Source organism: Peromyscus leucopus, chromosome 5 (assembly GCF_004664715.2).
Source record: "Peromyscus leucopus breed LL Stock chromosome 5, UCI_PerLeu_2.1, whole genome shotgun sequence".
In the NCBI taxonomy this organism is placed as follows: domain Eukaryota; kingdom Metazoa; phylum Chordata; class Mammalia; order Rodentia; family Cricetidae; genus Peromyscus; species Peromyscus leucopus.
The window spans coordinates 56,204,602-56,219,100 of record NC_051067.1 but is presented as its reverse complement, the minus strand read 5'-3'; positions in this window follow the sequence as shown (position 1 = coordinate 56,219,100).

Here is a 14,499-nt window from a genome sequence, read left to right as displayed (position 1 = left end):
TGCAACAGCAAAATAGTTGGTTGTTCTACCTTGACACTTTTGGGGGCCTGCCACCCGCTCCCAAATAATATGCAGAGTTTTGTTCTTGCTTATGAATGCCCAGCCTTAGCCTGGCTTATTTCTAGCCATCTTTTCTAACATTAATTATCTTGTTAGCTAGTCTCTCTGGAGTTGTGGGTTGTTGTTTGGTTATCTTTGCTTTACATATAGCATCCACTTATGAGTAGGTACATAACATGTTTGTCCTTCTGAGTCTGAGTTACCTCACTCAGGATGATATTTCTATTACCATCCATTTGCCTGCAAATTTCATGATGTCATTGTTTTTCTCTGCTGAGCAATAATCCATTGTGTATGTGTAACACATTTTCTTAACCCATTCTTCAGTTGAGGGGCATCTAGGTTGTTTCCAGATTCTGCCTATTATGAAAATGCTGCTATGAACATAGTTGAACAAGTGTCCTTGTGGTATGATTGAGCATTCCTTGGGTATATGCCCAAGAGTGCTATAGCTCGGTCTTGAGGAAGATTGATTCGCAGTTTTCTGAGACACTGCCACACTGATCTCCAAAGTGGCTGTACAAGTTTACACTCCCACCAACAGTGGAGGAGTGTTCCCCTTGCTCCACATCCTCTACAATAATCCACAACTCCAGAGAAGCTAGCTAATGAGGAAGAGCCAAAGAGTGATGTAGATCACCCTGGGAAGGGAAAATAGATGACATCCCCATGAGTAAACAGGGTGTGAGGGGTGGGCAATGGAGGGTAGGGTATAGGAGATAAGAACATAAGGGAATGGGATGGTCAAGCTGGAATAGGAATGGAGTGGGAAAACAGTGAAAGAGATACCATAATAGAGGGAGATATCATGGGGCTAGAGAGAAACCCGGTGCTAGGGAAGTTGCCAGGAATCCCCAAGGATGACCCCAGCGTGGACTACTAGAAATAGTGGAGAGGGTGCCTGAACTGAACTGGCTTACTCCAATGATAAGATCTGTGAATACCCTAACTGTCTGTCATCACAGAGCTTTTCTCCAATGACTGATGAAAACAGATACAGAGATCCACAACCAAACACCAGGCAGAGTTCCAGGAGTTCAATCAAAGAGGGAGAAAAGAGACTATGAGTAATTGCATCAGGATCATGATGGGGAAACTTGCAGAGATGACCAAACCAAACTAGAGGGAACTCATGAAAATTGGATCAATGGCTGTGAAGCCTGCATGGGACTGGACTAGGCCCTCTGCATGGCAAGATATAGGGGGGCCACCTGGCAGTAGAATCAGAATCCATCCCTGGAGCATGAGTGGGCTTTTTGGAGCCTATTACCTATGATGTAACACCTCATGCAACATTGAGGCAAGGGGAAGGGCTTGGACTTGCCTCTACTGGATGTGCCTCCCCATGGGAAGCCTTGCTTTCTTGTGGGGGAGATTAGGGGGTGCTTTGGGAGGGGAAGGCTGTGGGGAGCAGGGGAAGAGAACAGGGGGATCTTTAATTGGTATGTAAAATGAATGAAAAAATTCTGAATAAAAGAAAGAAAAAATATCTTGTTTCTCTTCTTTTACATCTTGCCTCTTGGTCTTTTAACTTTTTTTATTCTATATGTCCTTCTTTCCTTCTTACTCTGTGGCTGGCTGTGTGGTTGGGTGACTTACCCTGGCAGCCTCCTCTTTTCCTTTTCTCACTCTTCACTCTCCTTTTTTTCAGTTGTGCCTAGATTTCTCCCATTTATTCTTTCTGTCTGACAGCCATGTCTATCCTTTCTCCTGCCTAGCTATTGGCCACTCATCTCTTTATTAGACCAATCAGGTGGTTTAGGCAGACAAAGTAACACAATTTTACAGAGTTAAGCAAATGCAGCATAAAAGAATGCAACATATCTTGGCATCATTAAACAAATACCCCATAGCATAAATGAATATGACACATCTTAAACTAATATTCTACAACAGAGGACAAAATTAAAGAAATATTATTTTGTAACACTGGTGAAGGAAAAAATAAACATAGTCACACTCTCTTTGATGACAAAGCCAAATCACAGGACAAAAAAAAGAGTTAAGATAAACAACAATGCATGGAAAGATGAATCAAAGAAAGAGTAGTAGGAAATTCTCCAGACCTATAGAAACAATTAGACATTTAAACTGATGAATTGTTTTAAATACCTAATAGACTTTTAAAGAGAAAACTCTCAGTGACATTGCATCGTCAAGGTGCCACAACACAAAATAAAAGCACATCACTAATGAGCTAATGTAAGGAAAACCACCAACTCAGCTATGTACAAAGAACCATTAGAATAACATCAGTTCTGAGATCAATGCCCAGTTTCTTAGTTAGGGTTTCTATTGTGAAGAGACACCATGACTATGGCAACTCTTGTAAAGGAAAACATTTAATTAATGTGTCAGCTTACAGTTGAAAGGTTCAGTCCATTATCATCATGGCAGGGAGCATGGCAGTGTACACACATACATTGTGCTGGCTACATCTTGATCAGAAGGCAACAGGAAATGCACTGTCTGTTGGGAGCATTTTCTTTCAAACCACCACACCAAGAAAGTGTGGAGAGACTTTCTTCAAGCCTTATAAATAAATAAATAAATAAATAAATAAATAAATAAATAAATAAATAAATATTCACAAGCTAACATTACTATTTTCAGCAAAAGTTGTTTTTTTAAGATTAAAATAAAAGTAAGGTGTTTCTAAGACAAGCAGTTCATTGCACCAAGCTAATGCAGCATATGATACCTAAGTAGATACTATATGTGACTGAGGAAGGAAGATGCTGATGCATAGTGTACTTAAGTGGATGGAATACAAGGATGAGGAAGAAAGACATTCTCAACCACAACAGAAGAGGAAAGAATGCGTTTATGAAGCAAATGGCTAAATAGAGGACAGCTAGGGAGGAATTTATCATGTCCAATGGAGTAAGCTACCAAACTCATGATATGAACAAGAGAGAAAGAAAAGAACAAATAAAAGAAACAACCAAGAAATATACAATAATTATTAAAATCATCAATAATATTCTTAAATGTAAATGACTTTAACTAATCAATGAAGATACAAAGACTGCCTGCTTGGCTTTGATTTTTGTCATAAGGAATACAATTTCTTGATCAGATTCTTATTAAGAGACAAAGCATTAAAAAGAAAATCCCCAAGTAAACAGAAGTAAAAAACAAGCTAGCACAGCTATTCAGATGGCTGATAAAATATATCTCAAATTCAACATAGTCAGAATAACATGAAATAACATGTTATTTCATAACAGTAGAGAGAACAAATCATCAAGAAGATTGAACACGGGAAGATGAGATGGCTCATTGGGCAAAGATACCAACAGCCAAACCTGAAGAGCTATGCTCCTTCCCTGGAATGCACATGGTAAAAGGGAAGAATTGAATCCTGCAAGTTGTTCTCTGACCTCTACACTGTGCCATGCATGGCACATTCCCATATATAAATGTAAATTATAATGTGTCAAATATTGTGACATCCAATTTCACAAAACAAACACTGACAGGTGATATATTAGATAGGTCCTGATTCAGTAATGCTGATGATTTCTGTGTACCATGGTCATCTCTATACAAATCAACTAAACTAAAAGTTACCAAAGAAACCTAAGAGATTCTACACCACAGATCAAAGGGCAGATCTACTAAACATTTAATGAAGAAGTAATATCTATATCCCTCAAACTGTTCTATAAAATAGACATAGAATGAAGATGATAAGACTCATTCTATGATTCCAGTATTACCCTGATGCCAAAACTAAATGAAGATACAACAAAAAAATAGATCTAGAGACCTATTTTCCTGATGAACATCTATGCTAAGTACCTCAAAAATTCTTGGTAACAAAACCTTAATGCACATTACAAAGAATATACACTTTGAAGGAGCTGGTTTATTTCTAGAAATGATTGATTGGTTCATCATATGCAAATAAATAAGTGTAATTTAGTACATAAATACACTTAAGAAGAGAAATTACATATCAACCGATAACGACATCTTTAGATAAAACCAACATGTCTTAGTTATAAAAGCACCAAAGAAAACAAGAATAGAAAGAATATGCTTCAGAATAATAAAAGCCACATACAACAACTCATAGCCAACATAATAAGTAGAAAAGTTTGAGAGCATTTCCTTTAAAATATAGAATAGGGTAAAGGTGTATAATCTTTCAACTCGTTATCAATATAGTGTTCAACATTTTACCTCGAATAACAAGACAAGTCAAATATTAAAGGAGTAAAATTTAAAAGGAAAAAACAATAGCCATTTGGAGATTATATGATTGCATGTGTCAAAGTCTTTAAGGCCTCTATCAGAAAACTCTTAGACTTCATTCAGTTTTAGCAGAGTGCCCTATATAAAACGAACATGCAAAAACTAGTAGCTTTTATATATACAAATAGAGAAATTAAAGAGGATTATGTTGGAAAAAATCAATTTATAATCATTTAAAACAAACAATCAAACAAACAAAAACTACCATAATAAGCTTCAGGATACACACACAAAAAATGCAGCAAAATCCTGAATTATAGAAGATAGGAAGACATCCTGTGCCCATGGTTTGTCAGAATTAACATTGGGAAATATTTGTTGTACAGAAGGAAATGTACATATTCAATACAATCTCCATCAAAATTTTAATGGTGTTGTTCTCAGAATTAGAAAAAAATAATCTTTAAATTCATATGGAACCACAAACAACTCTCAATGATAAAGCAAATCCTCACACAAAGAACTATGCTGACAATATCATAAGACTTGGTATCAAAATACATTGCAGAGTTATAGTTATATATACTGCATGATAGTAACTCAATAAATCAGGCAGCTAGACAAGTGGAATCTTTGAGGGGACTCAAAACTTATACCCATACATTCATCACCACCTGATTATTATAAATATATCAAAAACAAACATTGCAGAAAAGATAGTTTAACAAATGTTTCTAAGAAAACTGTATTTTTGTATGTAAAAGAATCAAACTGAATTCCTATGTCTCAATACAAAGATATCATTTCAAAATGATTCATCAACTTTAATATGAGGCAAAATTTTTGGAACTGCTGTGTAATGGGTAGCCATTCCAGCTTGGATCTCGAAGTTCCAACCCCCATTGAGACTCTGGCAACTGTCACGCCTATGAGGCGGGGCGAGGGGAGGCGCCTGGAGACCCGAGAGCTGGATGGGCCAGTGCTCTCTCTGTGTGCTCTCTCTGTGCTGGGACGCTGAACTGTGCAGAGCTCCGGAAAACACTGCTGGACTTCGATACACCTTCCCCAGACCCTGCGACCTACCTTTCACTTAATTTGTGAGTTACGCCATTAAATAAATATCCTTTTAACTTCGTGGAGTGGCCAAAATAATTTCTCCAATACTGCTGGAAAGAAATCATTGGGAAAATATGTCAAAATATCAGTAGGGGTATCAGCATAGATAAGGATCTGAAAACTAATCCAATAACATAAGAAATAATCCTTGCAGGGCTGTAGTGACACATGCCTTTAATTCCAGTACTAGGAGGCAATGGTAGGTGAATCTTTGTGAGTCTGAGGTAGGTCAGCCTTGTCTACAGAGGAAGTTCCAGGACAGTCAGGGCTACATGGAGAAACCTGTCTAGAAAAAAACGAAAGGGGAAAAAAAGACAGAAAAGAAAAAAAGAGAGAGAATCCCAAGAATTGACATAGGGGACTACATGAATTTAAAAAATTCTGCACAGCACAGAAAATAAGCTTTAGGTTGAAGAGATAGTCAATAGAATAGGAAAAATGCAAAATACATACCATATAGGCTCTTTATTATAGAGGATTCGTACCTAGCATATATGAAGAACAGTAAAATTAAACAACCAACTAATGATTTTAAGTGATGTGTGTGTGTGTGTGTGTGTGTGTGTCTTTGCTTTCTATTGCTGTGATAAGCACCATGACCAAATGCAACTTGCAAAGAATGGTTTTATTTCAACTTTCAGCTTATAGTGTACCATGAAGGAAAGTCTGAACAGGAACCTGCAGGCAGCAAACTGGACAAGCAGAGATGGTGGAGAAAGTTTTGCAGCCTATGGAGCCAGTCTGCAGCAATGTAGGGTTCCAAAGGATTTCACAGAGTTGGTCTACTAGAATTTTTTATCTGGAAGTTGGGGTATAACAGAAAAAGACACTCACACTGTCTCTTGATGGTTTCCTTCCTAATTTTTTTCTGTATTCGTTCTCTCTGTAATTTTCTCCTTCTGTATTCTCTCTCTACAGTTTATATATCCCAACAAAGTCAAGCAATATAGGAATTATGATATGCTTACACTCTTTTTTCAAGTGAATGATTACAATAAACACAAGTAAGAAACAGCATGTTCTCCTTATCTCTTACATGGTTAAACATTTTGCATATTACTGGTGAAAAAAATTATCCCCAGGAACCCATGTACATTTATACCCAAGCAACTTGTTATGGATTAAAAGAGTATCAGAAAGCAAGATATTCTTCTTAGTCAGTTCTTTTACTGGCAGGCTGTGTTTTATGGTTACAAAAAAGGACCAATTATTTTATTGTTTATCTTGAAAAGTAGTCTTATAAGGAATCTCAAAGGAATCGCAAACCTAAACTTTTATACATGAAAAACAATCAGTCAGCTCTACTTTAAGTCTTTAGGGTGCGGACCCACTCATCATTAGTTTTTATACCAGGAGACTGAGGGCAGAAATGGGTAAAAGGAATTTATCATCATCTTTGGTCATCAACCAATCCTAGTAAGTAAGTCACATCAGCTAGTAATAATTGGGCTGCTTTGTTCTTGTTCCCTGATCTTAATGAGTCCTCATTCAACTATGCCATTCTAAAACTTTAGATTGTCTTCTTGGGCTTTTCTCTTCAAACCTATTTGACAAAAACATCTTAGTCTAAATTTAAGTTATTTTTAAAGCTTTGTTTCACCTATGATGCATTCTGAAACCTGTAAACACATCTTCTAACATTAAGATTTAAAAAATTTAAATGAGTTGGACTACTGGAACTCAATTGTTTTCCTTAATCATTAACCTAAGCCACAGTATATATGGCTTCTCAATAGAAACTAATGTGCTCTAGCTGTGTGACACTTCCTTGTTTTAGTTTTGATCATTAAAACTTAAACTAACATTATCATCATCAACTAGACAGTATGGCTTAGGAAGAAATCATCTTCATCATAATCCATAGGTAATAATGCCTAGTAGAATGCGATGTGTCCATGACATAAACACACAGAAATACAGGCAGTGGGGATCTCCCTACTCCCATTCACACCATGGCAAATACTAGAGATAGATGGCAGTAGCAAATATGTAAAGGTTCAGCAGAAGGAAAAGACATTCTAGAGTATGTGGTCTTGATCCTTGCCTACTCAAGAGTCACCCATCAGGGATTCTACTCCTGGTGGACCTACACCCTGAAGTTAACTGCCACCTGCTGCTCCTCTGAAATGGCCACAGGCAAGAAAGGTTGCTTACTAGCCTGCTTCCCATTGTTTGCTTGGTCTGCTTTCTTATAGAATTCCGGACTAACTGCCCATGGATGGTTCTACCCAAAGTGGACTGCACTTCCCTGTATCAATCACTAATCAAGAAAATGTACACAGACTTGCCTACAGGCCAATCCAATGGAAGCATTTTCTCAATTAAGATTCCCTCTTCCCAGATGACCCAAGGTTGCATCAAACTGAGAAAACACTTACTAACACAGAGTATCTGTATGCACTTATCTGCCATGGCTGTCCTGTGAAAATCAGTAGACAACTTGGGAGAGTCCCTTTTCTCCTTCCATCACATGTGTTCTGTGTGTGTGGGCGGGGGGAGGTGCTGCAGATTGACTTTATCAACCTGGATCAGACTTCAGGGAGTCTAATACCAGATGGTTCATTGTCAGTATATTTGAAACACAGTACATTTTGGGAAAAGGTTTCTAGGCAGCAATCAACGCAATCAGTCCAATTCCAGATGTGCAATAAAGCTTAAGATGTGAATACATAGAGACTCTTTTACAAAGTATACATGACCATAAGGGTGGGTTCTATAGCTAAAAGGCCTAGAACCTAGTGTGGTCTATGGCTGATGGCATAGAGGTCAGCAGGCCATGAAGTACTTGTGACATCTACCCTAAAGGTAAGTATTGGTCTAGAGAGAGAAGAGTCTGAGATAATCATTCTGGGGAATTAGGGTGAGGTCTGTCCCTTCAGATAGCAAAAAGGTCACCAGCTTGTTAAGAACCTCCATTCTCAGCTTTCTGGATGCAATGAAGGTATTTGATTTTTGTCTCTTTATTGTGGAGATACCTCTGCATGATTAACATTCCTGATTCTTTTAGTGTTTCTCTGGGAGTACAAGGACCTCTATGCTCCCAACATGTCCAAGGATGAAACTCAGGTGATCAGACTGGAAGCAAGCACATCATTAATCTCTCCAGCTCAAGGACTACAAAACTTAAACACCCAAACACCAAAGTATCTAATAAACAAATGACTGGAATAGGTAAAAATGTCAGAAGAACACAATATTAATATACATGTGTAAGATTAACAGAAAAGTTGATGACAGAGTTAAGACGTTAAGGGCAGATTCCATAGTTTACCATTTCAAATGTTAACATGGGAGCTGGGAGATCTTATTTGGTAGAGTATCTGCCTTAGAACATGAAGACATGAATTCTATCCCCAAACACATATTCTAAAATGCTGGATATGGTGGCTCACACTTGCAATCTTAGTGCTGGCAGCAAAAAGGGTAGCTCCTTGGAGTCCATTGGTCATCTTTCCTAGGCTACATGGAACAGTCCAAGCCAATGAGAGACTGTCTCATGCAAAGAGAAAGATGGATGACAACTAAGTAGGAACACAAAAGATTGTACTCTAGCTTCCAATGCGTGCTCTTGCAGTTGCAGGTGTATACATGCACACACACACACACACACACACACACACACACACACACATACACACACACCTATACATGTGTACATTTTCACACAAGTGAGCATCCAGGCGCATAGAAACTAGCAAACAGGCTTCTGTTGTCCATTCTGGCTAAATGCATTATGACATTTTGTCTAGTGTAGGACAATCTGCAGTTTGTGGTTAATCATACTGTTAAGGGAGTCATTTAAGATAAATGGGTGAGTTTAAAGTCATAAACTGGAACTCTTTCATGGTGAAAAGACCATTTGTTTTTATTCTAGTTTTAATATATGACTATGTAAAAACAAAAGCTCTGTCAATATGCACAATCAATCTACCCCTGTGTCTTCTACCTTGCAACATAAATAAGCTCATTCCAAATCATGTTCATTGGTAGCTCATTTTGTTTTGTACAATTTAAAGAAAACTTATCACTAACGTTGGTCTGGTCATCTCATTGTACAAAAGCCAAAGAGACAATGTGCTGTATTGCACATTTATCATTTTTTCCCTCATGGTACTACCTATTTAGCATCAGTGTCTTTCTACCTCCTACACTTCACACAATGTTTTTATGTAATTAAGTTTTCTGAATAAATTTCTAACAACTGCAAAAGCTCATGATGTATAAAGGACCTCTGAATCACAGACTGTTTTCTCTTGTCACAGCAATGTCAATCTTGCCTGAGGGCCTACTCTGTCTATTGTCAACTGCCACTTTTATAATATATTTTGTATGGGAGAAGCCAGCAAAGGTAGCTAATTTGTTGGCTTGTTGAGCTTTATTCTTTACAATCCAGAAGTTACATAAGATTCCACTTTGGGGGAATGTATTGAGGACTTTAATAACTCTGGGGTTTTAGATGAACATGGAAAGTATCGTGCTTACTCTGATGTAAATGTTTGTTAAAATCCACCAGAAAATAAATTGGCCAAGTAATTCTCTGTATTGGAAAGGTTTCTATTACAATCTTTGCCACTCTCCTTGGTATTCCTATTCAGTTGGCTAGAGTTTTTATGGAGCATCTTCAAAAACTTGGAATGAGATAAAATAAATAGCACTGTCGTAGTTTATTTTACTGTTGCAATTTAGGGGGAAAAAGGACTTATTTTGCTTATGAGATATAGTCTCTCCTAGAGGCTACTGAAGCAGGGGTCACCCATGGTGGATTGTTGCTTACTGACTGGCTTCCATGGATTGCTCAGCTACCTTCTTTAAACAACCTATGGCCACTTGCCAAGGGATGGCACTGTCTACCATGGGCTGAGATCTTTAATATATTTCAGTAATCATGTAAATAATATTCAGGTATGTCCACAAGCAAATCTAATAGAGGCAATCCCTTAATTGAGTTTCCCTCTTTCTTGGTGATTCTGGTTTGTGTCAAACTGAAAAACAAAAACAAAAACAAAAAACAAAATTTAAAAAAAACCCAACCAGAACAAACACTAACTTTTAATGCACTTGATACTATCCTTCACAATCTTGTAGGTAATAAGATTTAAAAAATAAAGACATGAAATTCAAGAGGGAGAATATTGGGGGATATATGGGAGAAATTGGTGGCACATATAAACTTATTTTATTGTATACATGGTATAAAATTTCAGGAATAAAGAAGACAGTTTAACAAGTATATTTTGTCAATAGAAAAATGTAAAATGCCAAGTTTTCTTTAATTAATAAATTTAAAACACTAAGTTTTCTTTAATTAAAGAAGTTTGGCTCTTTATTGAAAGTCAAAATTTGAAAATGCTGTATAGTCTTTTTTCTTTGTTTTCCACTTAACATTCTAATATGATAATTTATGAATTCCAATACTATATACTGATTGACTTCACCATAAAAATAGTGAAATATATTTTTTATTATTATAAAATGATCAATTATTAATCAATGTCTCTAGTAATTCAAAATAATATGTGAATAACTCTAAAGGATGTTTTTAAGAAAAAACTTTAGCTTCTGATTTTCTTAAGAACTATCTTTCTAATTTCCCATGTTCTTGGATCTGTAGAATTAATATAGTAAAAATGGCCATCCTACAAAAAGAAATCTACAGATTCAATGCAATCCACATCAAAATTTTGACACAATTATTCACAGATCTTTAAAGAACATTTTTGGCTTCATATGGAAACACAAAAAACCAGGATAGCTAAAACAATGCTGAATAATAAAAAAATTCTAGAGGTATCTACATTCCTGATTTCAAGTTATATCACAGAGCGATAATAATAAAAACAGCATGATATTGGCACAAAAACAGGCGCATAGATCAAGGGTACCAAATTGACAATCCAGATATAAATCCATACAACTATGGACAGCTGAGTTTTTGATCAAGAAGCCAGAAATGGAATAAAGACAGCTTCCTCAAAAAATGGTGCTGGTCAAACTGGAGGGTGAGTGTAGAAGAGCCTGAATAGATTCATACTTCTCACCCTGCCCCAAGTCAAACTGAAAATGGATCAAATACAACAAACAAAACCAAATACACTGAACATGCTAGAGAAGAAAGTGGAGAATAGCCTTGAACCCATTGACACAGGAGAAGAATTTCTGAACAGAACACCATTAGCACAGGCACTAAGACTGACAATTAATAAATGAGACTTCATGAAACTGAGGGTGTGGATTAAGGGGAAAACTCATCCACTACTGGTGGGAGTGCAAATTTGATCAGCCACTATGGAAATCAGTGTGGCAGTTACTCTGGAAGATGGGAATTGATCTACTTCAGGATCCAGCTACACCATCTGTGATGGATGTTCTCAGTTTTCAGCTTGAATATATCTGGAATTAATTAATGTATAACTAGTGTCTGGGTATACATTTGAGAGATTTTTTTCCTAATTAAGTCTTTTGAAGTGGGAACACTCACTTTCAATATGGATCTTTTGAGGTAGAAAGATACACCTCTAAAACAGATCTTTTGAAGTAGGAAGATCCACTTTAGTCTGAGCCACACCTTCTTCTGCCAGTCTATATAAAGAACACGGAAGAAAGAATTTTATTCTCTTTGCTTGCTTGCTCTCATTGGCAAGTCCATTCTTTCACTGGCATCAATACCCACTTCTTTGGGATTCTGACTGAGATATCCAGCCTCGTGGAATGAATAACTACTTGATTCTTGGATCTCTCACATTGGTAGACAGCCATATTTGGATTAGGTGAACCATCGTCCCATACACACACACACACACACACACACACACACACACACACACACACACACATTCTGGAATGTCTGTTTCTCTAGAGAACACTGACTAATTCACCAGTCTTAGAATGTACCAAAAGGATACTTCATCCTACCACAGAGACACTTGCTCAAATGTGTTCTTTGATGCTTTATTCATATTAGCTAGAAATTGGAAACAACCTAATGTCCTTCAGCAGATGAATGTATAAAGAAAATGTGGTATAGGTACACAATGAAATATTACTCAGCTGTTGAAAATTCAATCATGAAATTAGCAGGTGAAGGATGGAACTAGAAAAAACCATCATGATTGAGGTAACCAAGTCCTAAAAGACAAATAAGGTATGTATCTGCTTATTATGGTGATATTGTGTTCCCCAATATATTGTGTACCCTAATAAACTTATCTGGGGTCAGAGAACAGAACAGCCACGAGATATACATAGAAACCAGAAAATGGTGACACACACCTTTATTCCTATCACTCTGGAGGCAGAGATTCATCTGGATCTCTGTGACTTCAAGACCACACTGAAAACAGAGCCAGGCATTCTGGCACACACCTTTAATCCCAAGACTTAAGATCTCATGTCTTGCTTGGGAAAGACACATGCCTTTAATACTAAAAAGTGATGGCAGGAAGCAGAAAAGTATGTAAGTTGTGAGGGCCAGGAACTAGAGGCTTTTAAGCTTTGAGTGTTCCCTTTGCTTGACATCCTCTCCAACACAAGCTGTTATCAGTGTTTTTGACCTTAGTCATTCTGACAAGTTTAGGTGGTATCTAAAGTCATTTTGATTTGCATTTCCCTGATGACTAAGGATGTTGAGAAGTTCGTTAAATGTCTTTCTGCCATTTGATATTCTGCTGTTGAGAATTCTCTGTTAAGCTCTGTAGCCCATTTTTTAATTGAATTGTTTGGTATTTTGATGTCTGGTTTGTTGAGTTTTTATATATTTTGGAGATCAGCTCTCTGTCAGATATGGGGTTGGTGAAGATCTTTTCCCATTCTGAAGGCTGTCATTTTGTCTTATTTAGTTTGTCCTTTGCCTTACAGAAGCTTCTCAGTTTCAGGAGGTACCATTCATTAATTGCTGTTCTTAGTGTCTGTGCTACTGGTGTTATATTTAGGAAGTGGTCTCATGTGCATTCTAGGATACTTCCTACTTTCTCCTCTATCAGGTTTAGTATAGCTGGATTTATGTTGAGATGTTTGATCCACTTAGATTCGAGTTTTGTGAATGGTGATAGATATGGATCAATTTACAATCTTCTACATGTTGACATCCAGTTATGCCAGCACCATTAGTTGAAGATGCTTTTTCCCCCATTTTACAGTTTTGGCTCTTTTGTCAAAAATCCGGTGTTCAAATGTATGTGGATTAATGTCAGGCTCCTCTGTTAGATTCCATTGCTCCACATGTTGGTTTCGATGTCAATACTAAGCTGTTTTTATTACTATAGCTCTATAGTAGGGCTTGAAGTCAGGGGTGGTGATGCCTCCAGAAGTTGCTTTATTGTAAAGAAGGGGAAACAGAGAAAATTGGCATGTGTAAACTAAGGGAGTGGGCGTGAGAGAGGAGGAGATGGGGGATGAGAACATGAGGGAATAGGATGGTCAAGCTGGGGGAGGGATGGAGTAGGAGAACAATGAAAGACATATCTTCATAGAGGGAGACATTATGGGGTAAGGGAGAAACCTGGTGCTATGGAAATTCCCAGGAATCCACAATGACATATAGCCGGAAGTTTCTCTGATCCTGTCTGGCCCAGCAGTCAGGAAGAATCTCTCCCATACAGCTGCTTGGTTCCAAGAAAATACACAGAGGCTTATATTATTTACAAACTGTATGGCCTTGTTAGCTAGTTCGTATAACTTAACTCAACCCATTTCTACTAATCTATATGTTGCCACATGGCTGTGGTTTTACCAGTCTGCTGGCATCTTGTTGCTCCTTGGGTGGTGGGCTGGCATCTCTGACCCCACCTTTCTTCCTATCTTCAGTTTGTATGCCTAACCTCATTCTGTCTCACCATTGGCCAAACAGCTTTATTTATCAACCAATCAGAGCAATATATATTCACAGTGTACAGAAAGACATCCCACAGCAAGGATGACCCCAGATTAGACTACTAGCAATAGTGAAGAGGGTTTCTGGACAGGCCTACCCTGGTAATCAGTATGGTGAATACCCTAAGTATCATCATAGAGACGTCATCCAGGAACTGATGGAAGCAGGTGCAGAGATCCACAGCCAAGCACCAGGCAGAACTCTGGGAGTCCAGTTAAAGAGAGGGAAGAGGGATTATATGAGCAAAAAAAAAA